Source organism: Lepus europaeus, chromosome 5 (assembly GCF_033115175.1).
Source record: "Lepus europaeus isolate LE1 chromosome 5, mLepTim1.pri, whole genome shotgun sequence".
Classification (NCBI taxonomy): Eukaryota; Metazoa; Chordata; class Mammalia; order Lagomorpha; family Leporidae; genus Lepus; species Lepus europaeus.
Genome location: NC_084831.1, coordinates 93,778,506 through 93,793,390, shown reverse-complemented (window position 1 = coordinate 93,793,390; position 14,885 = coordinate 93,778,506). Strand labels below are relative to the sequence as shown.

The window sequence follows — 14,885 nt, the reverse complement described above, 5'->3', positions numbered from 1 at the left end:
AGGTAAAACCTTATGTTCTCCCCAGTATGTGATAACTAATAGAGCACCTAAAAGGTAATCTATAGAAGTGGAATTCACAGTTCAGGATGCAATGACTTTGAACAACCCTTGTCTCGAATGTTCAGGAACAGTTTTTCTCATACAATTTATTGAACTCTTTACTTAGTATAAAGTTAATTGTATGTGTATAAAGTTAATTGATAATAGATCTTATTAAAAAAGATAATAGGACTAGGAGAGGGAGGAAGAAGAGGCATGGAAGGGCGGGAATGGTGGGAAGAATCACTATATTCCTAAAGTTGTATTTATGAAAAGCATGAAGTTTATATTCCTTAAAGAAAAGGTTTCTGGGAAAAGAAGAAGGAATGCAAATCTTGAAGTAAGAGTAAATATTGAATTAAGAGGGAATCAGCCTATGAGTGGTGAGAAATGAAGTCAGAGAGGTGGCAGGCAGCCAGATCATATGGGGACTCGTTCATGGACAGGCATTGGGAAACCATGGAGAGCTTTCAGCAAAGGTGAAACATGCTATTATTTGAATTTCAAATGATTTCATTAGCTGCTGTGTTGAGAACGGACTGGAGGGGGCAAACATGAAGGTCATTTATCATAATAGCCCTGAATGAAGATGACTTTATCCAGGGTAGATGCCAGTAGAAGGTGAAAAGTGATTGGATTGTGGAAATATTTAAGAGGAAGAACTGTCAGTATTTGTTGATAGATTACATGAGGGGTGTGAGAGAAAGAGAGATGTGAGGAGTGATTCCAGTGTTTATGACCCGAATAATTGGAAATGTGCAAATGCAACTGGCTGAACAGAAATATGGGAGAGACACAACAGGAGATGGTGGGAGACGTGTTAAGATCGTGTTGAGACAGTTAAGTGCGATATGGAAAAGACAGTTGAATATAAAAGTCTGGAGCTCAGAGAAGTCTGGGTTTGAAGATTTAAGTTTGGGAGTTGGTATTTATAGCTATAGGAGTGGATAAAATTTCCTAGAAAGTAAGGAGATTGAAATTCCTGGCACTGAACCCAGGGCAAGGAAACAGTGAGGAGTCTGGACAATGTTAGCTACTTCATGGGGTCTTAATAAGTAATAAAAGAAACAACAAGCACTGAGCAAATGCTACTTTCTTCCTATCTCTGCTCCTTTCTGTTCTAGAGCTTAGGTCTAAGTGGCCAATGGTATCTTTGTGAATCAGGAAATGCATTGATATTTGTAATTGTTTCCCTCTGAAGATAATGTAATGCATATGATTTTCATGGATGCCTGAAGACTAATATAGTAAGAGTATATGGTTGCAAGTTTGCTAACCTAATCAATATGTCTGCTAATTAATCTTCTGGAAGGTTTTCCAGTCACTGGGTGAAAGTTGCATTAATATGGGGCTGCTGTTCAATAACACATCATGACATGTTTGTGAAAACCAGACATAAACAAACACTTCTTTCCTGTTTTTTTCTTACTCAGGTTACAACCAACTCTCAGTTAAAAAGACAGGAAACATCTTTGCACTAATTACTTAGAATTACAAACCACTGACAGGAGTTGTTTTCCAATGTAGAGCATTTTAATTTCCACTTTGATACAAAATTCAACTTCTTATTTGTGTATGCTGAATTGCTACTTCTATTATTTATGGGCGATGTAGATATCATTAAGCGATAAATGTTAGTTCTTTTTTAAACAAGTAAGAAATCAATAGAAAATTATAGATATCTAAAAGAAGATTAAATCTATTTTTACTTATGGCATAGAGAAATCATCTTTATCATGCATCACAATGTTCAATTATGATTGAAATGTATTGTGGAAGTTGAAATGACTCTGTGAGGTAAAATGGAACTAATGTGAAATTCAATCTGGCCTGTAGAAGTTTTAGTTAACAATCCCACACTTTAAAATTTAACTAGAACTTCCTAAAAGCTAAAAGGAACTTGAAATGACTGATGCACTTAAACACAATATGGTAGTATAGAGTACATCCAATGACAAAAAATGGTATAAATGGAAATAATAGTGAAATCTGTAGAAAATCTCTAGTTTAGTTAATAATATCATAGTTAATTTCTGAGTTTGGATAAATGAATAATGAGGTGTAAAACATTAGCATTAGGAAAAACTGTTTAAGAGTATACAGGAACCTCTGTATTATTTTTGCAATGTTTTGAAAACAAAAAAAAAATTCTAGAATAGATTCTACAAAACAAAAAAGAGATCAATGTCAGAGATTTGTGGGTCTAAAGAAGCTTTCTAAAAGATCAGAATGTCAGGCCGGCGCCGCAGCTCAACAAGCTAATCCTCCGCCTTGCGGCGCCGGCACACCGGGTTCTGGTCCCGGTCGGGGAACCGGATTCTGTCCCGGTTGCCCCTCTTCCAGGCCAGCTCTCTGCTGTGGCCTGGGAGTGCAGTGGAGGATGGCCCAAGTGCTTGGGCCCTGCACCCCATGGGAGACCAGGGGAAGCACCTGGCTCCTGCCTTTGGATCAACGTGGTGCGCCGGCTGCGGCAGCCATTGGAGGGTGAACCAACGGCAAAAGGAAGACCTTTCTCTCTGTCTCTCTCTCTCACTGTCCACTCTGCCTGTCAAACAAAAAAATAATAAAAGATCAAAATGTCAATGGATGTGATGAGAGACCTAGAAAACAGTAACAAGAGTAGGGAACTAGAGGCTCCTGGATTCCCCCTCAACTTGGTTGGAACTCAGAGGTAGCATAGCCATGGAGAAAGAGGTCTGGCCTGCTCCACGCTGGTCATACAGGAAACCCTTGAAGACTGCTGTTTTTCTTTTAAAAAAAAAAACAAAAAATTTTATTTATTTGGTCAGAGTTACAAAGAGAGAGAGACAGAGGGAGAGAAACTTCGATCTGCTGGAAATGGCTGCAATAGCTAGGGCTGGGCAAGACCAAGGGCAGGAGCCAGGAGCTTCTTCCAAATCTCCCATGTGGGTGCAGGGGCCCAACTACTTGGACCATCTTCTGCTGTTTTCTCAGGTGCGTTAGCAGGGAGCTGAATCAGAAGTGGAGCGTCCACGACTTGAAGTGGTGCCCATATGGATGAGAGCATCGCAGATAGTGGCTTAACCCACTGCATCACAGCTCTGGCCCCAGACTAACTGTTGTTAAAGAGCATAAAATAAAAATTACAACTGGTAGGCAAGGGCTACATTTGTACATTGCATTTCAACCAGGGTGAATTTGCAATGTCTTGGACACAACTTGGGGAGTGCTACTGACATTTAGTGGGTAGAGGCCAGGAATGCTGCTGAACACCTGCAATGCACAGAACAGTTCCTGCACAGCAAATAATTATCTGGTCCAAAATGTCATTGGGGCAGAGGCTAAGAAACCTTGGGCAACTAAAATAATGAGGTATGGTATAAAGTCTTGATCAGGCTTTATAAGGATTTGTTTATATTTATGGGATTTATATTTTACTTTTTCCTAATTATTCACCACGTTCTATGTTTTACCCTTTCCAATAAACATATAAATGTGTGGTTGTGTATCTATGTGGTTTTCCTGGTTCAGTGACAATTCTTAGTTAAGATAATATGCAATGCTGATTTAAAGCTCAAACAGTGCAGGACATAAGTTAGAGACTCATACCCAGTGAGGCTGTTTTGTGGGAGAGAAAAAAATTTGTAAGTGTAAATGAAGTATTAAGGAAGTGTATATTTATACACATGTATTATGCTTATGTATGTAGCTGTGTAAATGCCTTGCATACATATGTAAAGTTAAAACTCCTTTATACAGAAAGCTTTGGGGAGGTTGCTATGGGATAACTCTCTGTCACCTGCCTATTTTTCAGCAGATGGGTTAGAATTTCCATAAGTGCTGCCATCCCCATCGTTAAAAGGTCTTACTTTCAGAATGGAAATTGAGCTCCTTGAAATGCTGATTCAGTTTGGTGAGAAGCAAGCAAAGGAAATATCTGAGAAAAGCAGAGAAAAAGAAATATCCTTTTTGGTGCTCCCCAGGGTGGATGAGGCCTGATGGATGAGTTAGTAGTTCTCATAATTTCTGAGAGATGGTGGGCACGCATCATGTGCCAATTTAGATAAGCAGAGTACATGGAAAAGCCTTTGTAATGCTATCCATTATTGGAATCTTTCTTCCCCTTGCCTATTTGCTGGGAGGGAAGGGGGTTATTTTTAAGAGCTCCCCAGTTGAAAGCAGGTAGCTTTCCTTTCATGCACTATTATAGTAGTAGCCTCCCTTAATGCTCACGAGATAATGTCCCCAATCCAATTCCAATGTGCAATTTTTTTGTTTCAGAAGAAAGGACAGCACATACATGCTGTATGAGTCAAGAAGTTTTCAGAAGGCAATTTTTCTGCAGCTCAGGGTCCATTTATCTCTCTCAGTTTTTGGTGAGTTAACAAGGACTAACAATCTGATGGAGTTGGCCATTAGGGACCAAACAGACTGGAATTCACTGGGGAAAAAGTAATCACAACACAGTTCAGAAGTTTATACCCTTTCACTTGTTAGCAATTATAACAACACAGAAGGAATGGACATTGTACATTTACACTGCACCAGGCACTGGCCTCAGCAGTCCTGCCCACCACTTCATGAGTAGGGTGTTGGTCCCATTTGACAGGTGAACAAGCTGAGCACCAAGAAATGCTCACAGGTAGCCTGGAGCAGGACAGAATTTGAAAGCAGATCTCTGCCTACAGAGCCTGAGCCCTTAATGGCTCTCCAATTAGAGCTCCTCTTTTTTTCTGTGGAAAAAAGGTATTTTAAAATTCTTATGAACTTAAATACAACATTCATTTCACCCAGCAGCATAAAAGGAATTCATACTTTCTGTGACAATAAAGAAAGTGAAGTCCGAAATGGTAGCTGGGGCCCATCAACATGTGAAAGTGCTCACCCATCTTAACCTTTGTCATACTGGGAATGTTTTTGCTCACTGTTCCAATTTGATCAGAATTACATTTATAATGGCCTTTTAGCTATGCATTGTTAAAGAACTGATGAATGACTTGCATTTCAGTTGCCCAAACTCTTGTTAAAATATTAAAAGCTAGGATAGCTGGCTAGTGCGTGGCTTAACAGGCTAATGCTCCGCCTTGCGGCGCTGGCACACCAGGTTCTAGTCCCGGTTGGGGTGCCGGGTTCCATCCCGGTTGCCCCTTTTCCAGGCCAGCTCTCTGCTATGGCCCCTGGAGGGCAGTGGAGGATGGCCCAAGTCCTTGGGCCCTGCACCCGCATGGGAGACCAGGAGAAGCACCTGGTTCCTGGCTTCGGATTAGCGTGATGCGCTGGCCGCAGTGGCCAGTGGGGGGTGAACCAACGGCAGAAGGAAGACCTTTCTCTCTGTCTCTCTAACTATCCACTCTGCCTGTCAAAAAAAAAAAAAAAAAAAAAAAAAAAAAACTAGGACAGCACCTGAAAGAGAGCCCAATGGCCATTTCTCTGGGATAACCTGAGTGAGCAAGTATTAATCCAGGCTGCACCACTATTGATGCTCCTCTGAGACTGGTTGATACAAAAGCTAGGACCAACCTGTTTCCTTCCCAACCCTGTTTCTCAAGCTGGACAAAGAAGGATTCAGTTTCTTTTGGACTCACAGGCCCTCAGAATGTCTTTGCCTCCAGGATGTGTGCAATTTGGCCCATATGGTGAGCAATTGCAATTTTGACCCTTCCCTTGGGCCTGAGATCCTCTCTTTTTTTCCCCCACTGAATCTTGGGAGAGGGAAAGGTAGCTGGTGGTCTACCTATATTCTCTGAGTGTTTATTTGAAGGCTCACCTTTTTTAGGAGAAGGAAAGGCTTTTCTTCCAATCTACCCTTGGAAACGAAAAATGAGCTTATGATGTAGGCAGGCAGATAGGATAAATTCGATTAGATTTGTGATCTGGAAGCCCATACCTTCACCCTGTGTGATCTCACGCCCCTACCTGATCCCATCTGTATGCGTACCTGCCAATCAGACTATGTAACCACTCCCCTTTGGAAGTGGATAAAAGGCCTGGGACATGGTGGGCCTGCCCCTTTTGTTTTCCTTGTTGCCTATGCCTTTGGGGTATGTGGCCTTTGGGTCACCCTCTCCCTGCTGCATGTGGCTTGCTCCTGGCCTGCTCTCTGCTTGCTATGGACCCAATTTAACTTCTAGACTTTTCCTCCTCCCCTAAATGAAGCCCTCACTCTCCTGCACATTTCTCTCACTGAATAAAATCCTTAAAACTTACCATGCTGCCTGGTCTATTTGAGCCAGTATTCAGAATTCTTCTCTGAATACATGGCAAGAGCCCACAAGGCTTATCAATATTGAAAAATTATTGATAAGCAGGATGGTAACACTTATATCAAAGGTAAGTTGGCTTAATAATTTAACCGCTCTAAACTTACATTTTCTCACTTGAGGAATAATAATAGTGTTCAGTAAGAGTTATCTTAAGAAGAAAATTGGGACAGTGTTTGTAAACCCCTAGCACAGGGCTTTCTGTAGAGCAGTTGCTTGATTTATATCAGCTACATCTTTCTGTTCCTCAGTTTGCTTGGGAGATGAGGGAAATCTCACAAGTTGAACCCCCATAGAAGAGAAAATCTACCAGGTCTCTTTGAGGATTTGATTTTCAACTTTATTTTGAATGCTTAGAGTAAGCATGCTACTTATATAGCTTAAGGTACACATTTGTCTTTAAATATGCTGTTCTAGACAGAGAAACTCAGCCATACTCTAGCATTATCAGAATAATTGTCATAGCATTTATGATAGTGCTGTTTAAATAATAAATGTTAGGGGCTGGCATTGTGGCATAGTGGATTAAGCTGCCGCCTGTGCAGCCAGCATCCCATATGGGTACTGCTTTGAGTCCTGGCTGCTCCACTTCTGATCCAGCTCACAGCTAGCGCACCAGGGAAAGCAATGGATGATGATCTAAGTCACTGGGCCCTTGCACTCCCATGGGAGACCAGAATGAAACTCCTGGCTCCTGGTTTCAGCCTGGCCCAACCCCTGACATTGTGACCATTTGGGGAGTGAGCCTGTGGATGAAAGATCTCTGTCTCTCCCTCTCTCTCTGTAACTCTGTCTTTGAAATAACATAAATAATCTTTTAAAAAATAATAAATGTTAACAATAAGAACAGTCTGGTCTATTTTGATAACCTGTTAATTTCCCCGCTCCCTCCAAATCCATTCTTATTTTTTTTTAAGTAATAGAGCTCCCTGGGTTTTGTGGATATTCTTTGCTATAGGCTTCATTTCCAAGTCTCCTTTACATTTTTTATGGAGTCATGTGGCTGAGTTCTGCCAACAGGATATTAGCAGAAATGATCTCTGCAACTTTCAGATCATATCCTTAAAATAGAACTGTTTGTCCTCCATTTATCTCGCCCTTCCTGAACTGGAATGTCGATGTGGTAGTGATGACCTGGCTTGGACCATACAGCTAAGGGCATCACCTAAGGAAAAGTAAAGCAACAAACTGAAAGAAAGAAGGTCTCTCAACAATCTCATAGAACATTGCTGCTTCCCTCCTATTGAGTGTCCATCAGTTAGAGCTTGTATGTGTGTGAGAGAAATGAACCTTTCTACCTTGTTTAAGCAACTGTTTTTAAGGACTCTTTTAAAACAAGAAAAACAATATGCTAAGTGTTGTATAACCTTATGAAAGTCAAATCACAGGTTTTATACGTTTTTTTCATTGATTTGTCAAATTATTCATTATTGTCTACATTTCAGGGAGTTAACTGGTAAAAACAATAATTCATCATTCTTTACTCCTAGTTAAGGATTTATATGTTTCTAAATTATATATCACACTCAACTTGGTTTATGTTCATAACTTGATAATATTGACTGGCTAGGGTTTGCAATGGAAGAAGAAAGGTCTTTGTTTGAAAAAAAAAAAACAGTTCATCTAAATGAATAGCTATGGAAACCTATTGGATTTGTTAAATACACATAGTTTACTTTAGTCAGGCAATCTTGACTGCAATGTGACAGTTGCATGTATTGGGCAGATAAGTTACTATTAGTGGGTTAGAGGTTAAAGATATTTTGACTTTATAGATAATTTGGCTAATGGTAATACCAAATCATATTTTCTTTCTTTTTTTTTTTTTAAATTTTTCGAGCCCATTGGAATGGTGCACACTTCCGGTTTCTGTGGCCCAGGAGTGCAAACCTAAAAGGCAGGCCAGGCCTCTCCTCAAATCATATTTTCTTAATAAAATCAAGTGTATGTAATCTAGTAGAAGTTGAGTACTTTTATGTGTTTTCTTTTTTAAAATTGAAGTTTGACAAATTTCATCAAACATTGAACAGATATTTAGTAAGAACCAATTACATGTCAGGCATAATTGCTTCACCTAACTGGAATAAAAGCATATCAAAAAGGATGAATAATATTTCTATGCACAGACATGTAGGTAAGAAGAAGAATTGTCTTAGAATCAGTCATTGTCTGACCTAATGAAAGATTCCTGTGAGTGAGATCCCGGTGGAAAGAATGGGCCATCAAAGAAGGAGGTACCTTTCTCTGAAGGGAGGAGAGAACTTCCACTTTGACTATGGCCTTGTCTAAATAAGACTGGAGTTGGTGAACTCAAGAGGCTTCCATAGCCTTGGCAGCTCATGACAAGAGCCTCGGGTGATTACTGACGTCATAAATAAGAGTGTCAATTGTTAAATCAACAACAGGAGTCACTGTGCACTTAATCCCCATGTAGGATCTCTCCTTAATGTGTTGTACAATGTGAATCAATGGCACAACTAGTACTCAAACAGTACTTTACACTTTGTGTTTCTGTGTGGGTGCAAACTGTTGAAATCTTTACTTTGTATATACTAAATTGATCTTCTGTATATAAAGATAATTGAAAATTCATTTTGATGTGAATGGGATGGGAGAGGGAATAGGAGATGGGATGGTTGCATGTGGGAGGGCGGTTATGGGAGGGAAAAGCCACTATGGTCGAAAAGTTGTACTTTGGAAATTTATATTTATTAAATAAAAGTTTAAAAAAAAGAATCCGTCATTGTCAAAGAGCATATGCACAATAAGGAAGGTCTAACCTACCAGTGTAAATGATCACATGCTGCAATAAGCTTGCCAGAGAATTGAAGGGCATTTGGCATACAGCAAACACCACGTATGCTCTGAGTCAGAGCTGGTGCTTCTAATCCTGAGCATTTAAGAGTAGGACAGGCAACACAATGCCACAGCTTTAAGATAGCTAGAAGCAGAAAGCCAACAAAACAATGATGTTGGAACAAGTGTCAGTCTACTGTGAAGACTGGGAACACAGCAGATGTTTAGAAAGATGAATAATTTATTAGTACATGTGAGCAGTTTTTGCTTGGATGAATCTCATCTTCTAATATAACTGCAAATATTAATAATTGTCTTTTGGGCAGATTACATTACCATAATTTGAAGCTGCCATGTAGGCTGGTTGTGTCAGAAGAGAGGGATTTATTTCAAAAGCAGATCCTTTTAAACAGAATGATATTTCATAAAGTGAGGGTCTCTTTTCCCTGGAAAATAAAATACTAAACATGTTTTAAAAGAATCAGTCACTGTCATGTTACATGTTAGAAGTTACAATTATAATTTTCAAATGAGTGCAAACAAATACCCACCCTGGAGGTTGGAGTAGAGTGAGGAATTGGTGAATTATGGGTCTCTCAACTGCTTTGTCAGGATAGAAACTAGTATACAGCTTTTAGTTAGGGTCCATAGAGAACATCCTAACCATTTGACAAGAACCAAAAAATTGTAATAAAAATTCTGTTTGACCTCTCCTCAGGTGCCATATGAGTTTCCTAAGTGGCTTTCAACTACCATTGTTGCCAGGACATTGCACAGTAACTGCAGATGTGCTTACCCATGATTCGGCTTCTTTTTAATTTCTTAAAAAATGTGGAAAAATGTTTCTAGTGAACAAACTGCTTGCAACTCCAGAGTGAAGTAGCAAAGCATATTCAGCAATGTGGACAGCCATTGCCTTTCTCGATTCAGAAGTAATCTGTGCTTTTTCTTGTAACCCTTCACACCTATTCCCAAACAACATTGTAGAGAAGTGACTATATTTTCTACCCACTCCATTTTTACTTTGCTTCTTACTGCTAATTGTTCACATTTGGTACCAAGAACAGATGTGCATTACTTGAAGAGCAACAAATATGAATCCCAACCCTAATATAACATGGGATAAACAACAAGGACCTGTTGACCTTAGATGGTATAAGTGGACTAAGTGACATTTGTGTTATGGTAGACAAAACATACACTAGAAGGGATGCATGCGGATGTCTTTTGAGCTGGTAAAATTAGTCATGGGGAACTCTCCAGGGGAAAGGAGATGGCTTGGGCCCTATGTACACACATACAGATTCTTTTTAAAAATACAGTGAGCTCTTGCTCTTGAACATTTTTCTTTTGTGCTTGAGACTTGGAAGGTAGATCACTAAATGCAATTTCCCTCCCATTTTCTGCATTACTCAGCTAATTCTCTCTTTTTTTTTCTCATGTCAACACAGCCAAAAATCTATGACATCTCTGCTAATGGTCTTAAATTTGTGTTTCAAGGTACTGATTATTATTTAAATGAAATGTAAAAGCACTTTGAAAAAAATTAATGATCTGAAAGAGAGGTAACCACAAAAATAAACTTGCTTTGAGAAGCTAATAATTCTGGAGTGTCCTCTAGAAGACGGAAGACTTACGTGAGGCAAATTCGCAATAATATTTGATGAAATGAATCAAGAATCAGCAGGGTGAGGCAATGGTGGAAAAGGTCTAGAGTTGGAAAGATCTAGGTGTGACTCATGGCATGACTGTTACTAGAATTTATAGATTTTTGTGCTTTAATGTTCTTATGTGTAAAATGAAGCTACTTAGATATCCCTCAAAGAATTGTCATTTCTGATGTGTTCCATAAAGGTTAGCAGTTTTGAATTGAAGTGGGAATAGGGGAGAACCCTCAGAAGATATCCTAATCTATTTTCAACCTCTCTTGGTGGTTGCATGCATGTTTATTCTGGGTCAGTAACCATTTAATACTCACTTGTACTAACGTATACAAGAGATTGGGAGGTACAAGTAAGAGATAAGTTTAGAATAAGGGAATAAGGAAATAAAATGGAACATGAAGAACAATAAATGGAGAGAAGGTGAACAATGTGATGGTGAGATGTTAAAATGTCCCATCAATAATTGCTTCAAAAACCAGGGCACTGGTACCATGTAACCTTGACCCAAAGATAGTAAGGCATATATTCTTTTTTGTTTTAAAACCCATTTCAAGGCCTTCTTTTTCAGTTCATGAATGCCCATGTCATTGTTTAGGCTTCTTCAGCTGCTCTTCATAAAGTGTGGTAGTATTTTAAAGTCTGTTCATTCATCCATGCATCCATGCACCCATCCATCCATCATCATTCATTTTTCTCATTCATTTACTAAGCTCTATACTCAAAGGTTTTCGTTATATGTGCTGGGGCTTATGTGTGTGTGTTTTGGTGGAATTGAGTGGGTAGAATTGTTGTCTTTTCTGTGAGAAGTTTGGTTTACTTAGCTTCTTTTGTTAAGTTAAAAATGATGCTCCTGAATTAAAAATAATCAGGCTATCTGGAGAATTAAAAACAACAGATGAGCTATTACAGATCTGGTAAAGCAATTAGTCAAATATGGAGAGTGAGAAATATGCTTGGAATGAGTTTGACTCATATAATTGCCTCAGAATAATTTTTAAGTGTTTCTAGGCAACAGCAAATTTAATAAGAAAAAAAAAAGATGGAGCTTTTTTCTCCTTTTTTTCTTTCTTTTCTGTCTTATGTTGTCACAAGAGAACAGCTTGTGTACCTTCCTGCTGTGTGGTACTAGATATGGCTAGTTGGCTCAGAGCAGGAAGGCAGAAACATTTTGAAAATGACAGTTTCATATAGCATATCTTGTCTGAGTTTTTAAAAATCATTTATTTAGTTTATTTGAAAGTCATGGAGACAGAGAGACTTCTCAAAACGCTCATAATAGCTGGGACTGAGCCAGGCAGAAGCCAGGAGCCTGGAATTCAGGGGTCTCCCATGTGAGTGACAGGGACCCAACTACTTGAGCCATCACTTGCTGCCACCTAGGTTGTGCAGTAGCGGGAAGCTAATCGGAATAGGACGCAGGGCTGGGATTCCAACCCAGGGACTCTGCTATGTGATGTGGGTGTCCAAAGCAGCAACTTAACCACTGCCGAATGCCTGTCCCATCACCTCTGTTTAATGAAACGTTAGTTTAATTAAGGTACAATTGTCCTATACATGCAGAGCTAAACTTGGATAGCAAAAAAATGATGAGCTACACTTGGGAAAACAACTACAAGCAATAAAAAACATTTAACCTTTATATTTTTATATCAATATTTTGGTTATCTTTTTTTTTTTTTTTTTTTGACAGGCAGAGTGGACAGTGAGAGAGAGACAGAGAAAAAGGTCTTCCTTTTGCCGTTGGTTCACCCTCCAATGGCCGCCGCGGTAGCGCGCTGCGGCCAGCGCACCGCGCTGTTCCGATGGCAGGAGCCAGGTGCTTCTCCTGGTCTCCCATGGGGTGCAGGGCCCAAGCACTTGGGTCATCCTCCACTGCACTCCCTAGCCACAGCAGAGAGCTGGCCTGGAAGCGGGGCAACCGGGACAGGATCGGTGCCCCGACCGGGACTAGAACCCGGTGTGCCGGCGCCGCAAGGCGGAGGATTAGCCTGTTGAGCCATGGTGCCGGCTGGTTATCTTTTGAAATTGAATCTTGCCTGCTACCTTTTGAGTTAACAAAGTAGATTATTACTTAATATTATATTGAGCAGAATGCATTTTCTCAAATCCATATGTGGAGGAATTTTCCTTACGTTATCGGGGATGTTGCTATAGCTGTCATAAGAGCCCATTCCTTGTTTTTTTTTCTCATGACATATGAGGGTACTTCAAAAAGTTTACGGAAAAAATGGAATCAAAAGATAAGTTTATTTTGATGCAAAAGTCTTTTGAAATCCATGTATGTTTAAAGAACAATTACATGTATTTTCCATGAACTTTTTGAAGACTCATCACACCATTGTCCATTGGTGTGGCATACAGATGCAGTTTCTTACTCTCTGGGGACTACCAAAAGTTCACTAAAAGAAGGCAGAGGGTCAGAAGGGTGCTTTGCAATATTAAGAAAAATCCTTACTGGGGAACATTTAATCATAAGTAGCTTATCCTCCTTGAAGGGAATGCAGTGTGTTTGCATCATTCTCCTTGGCAGTTAACCTTTTACATTTTATGCCCATGACATTTCTGTCAGGCACTCTGTGTGCTCCAGTTAAAGTCAGAGGCCTTTGGATCCAGCTCAAGGAGTAGAAAGTGCATGGAGGGCAGCTTGATGCAAGGCTGTTTGGCAGAGGGCGGTCGAGGAGAGCTGCAGGGCTGCTGCAGAAGCAAGAAGAGTCCAGGTCGTGCACAAGTTGCTAGAGTACAGCTCCTTGGGAGACTTCTTGAGGGCATTTGGGCTGTTGTTTTGGGTGTGGATTGTTGGATGGAGGAAAGCAATGGGAATGTCAGAGTGGGATTCCTAAATCAATCTGTACTGTTGTGCACATGGATGTCTGGAAAGAGACGTCAATGCCCTATACCTACACTGAGAATAAGTTGTTCAATGGAACAACAGAGAAGAGTGTGTCTCATTTAGGAGGCAAACTGAAACTATTTATATAAACTACTTCATAAGGAGACATTCAATATTAGCTTTCCTCCTGGGAACATTTCCTCCTAAGGTACTGTCAGGGCACCTGGCAAAGTACTCAATAGTATTGCTCCAAAGCTATGAATGTGATTCAGGGACAGAAACCATAGAAACCCACTTATTTTCTAAAATGTTTCCTCTCTTTGGAAGAAAAGACGAGAGGATGAGTAAGTAAGCGTGCCTTCCTTAAAGGTATGTGTGAGTCAAGGGACTTTCTGAATGTTTTTAATATGCTAAATATTCAAGTGAATACCTATACAAAATAATGCATTTAGAAGTGAAATCATAGCATGGATTGGAAATTTTAAAAATGCTGTAAGAGGGTAGAGTACATAGGACTTAATTTTGTAAAATTTTTCTGCAGAATCTGAGATGAAATTTCTTTATGTTTAGGACTTTTAATTAGGTTTTGAATCTTTGTTCTTTGTAACTGTATGACTTGGGGTAAGTTAGTCTCTAAGTTTCATTTTTTGTATCTGTTAAATGTTACCTACCACAAAGAGAATTCAGTGAAATCATATTTAAGAAGTGTTTAGCACAGTGCCTGGTCCATCGCAACTGATCTAGAAAAATTAAATCTCATTATTAGCATTTTAGCTTTTAAGCCACAAAGAAGAATTCAACACTTATTTCCAAAGGGAAAGAATCTTAATTGCTGATATCCTCAGTTTGCCCAAAGAAATACAGTGTTTGCACTAGCATAAAGAAGTGAGAGATTTGGACCAAAATATAGAAGTACCTGGGTAAAAGTCCAGGCCATGTCCTTCATGTAAGTGTTTTAGGTTTTCAAGGGGCTCAGTATTTAGTATTTTTGAACACCTACCATGTGCCGGGCATTCTGGAAATTGTTTCATTCCCAGCAGTCCTGTGAAGTGCCTATAATTGTCTCACTGTTACTGGCAAGGAAACTGAAGCTCAAAGAGGTGAAGGAACATGGCCAGGCTTATGTACTAAGGTCAACAGAGAAGGAATTTGGCTTGCCCAACTAATTTTGTCTCACAAACCCATGCACATAGAAGGAATGAAAACTTCGTGGGCGAAGTCTGGCCGTGCTGTGGACTCCGAGGTAACGTCAACATTTCTATTTTGATATTCCCATTCAAATCTTATCCTCTAGCTCAGAGGCTTGGCAGGATGGCAAATGTCACCCTTGAGCAG

General features: G+C 39.8%; 1 protein-coding gene across 1 annotated transcript in view; it reads right to left on the bottom strand.

Annotated features, from left to right (window-relative positions):
• PALMD (palmdelphin) overlaps positions 1-14,885 on the bottom strand; it is a 61,867-nt gene that overhangs the window by 15,315 nt on the left and 31,667 nt on the right. The window lies entirely within an intron of this gene.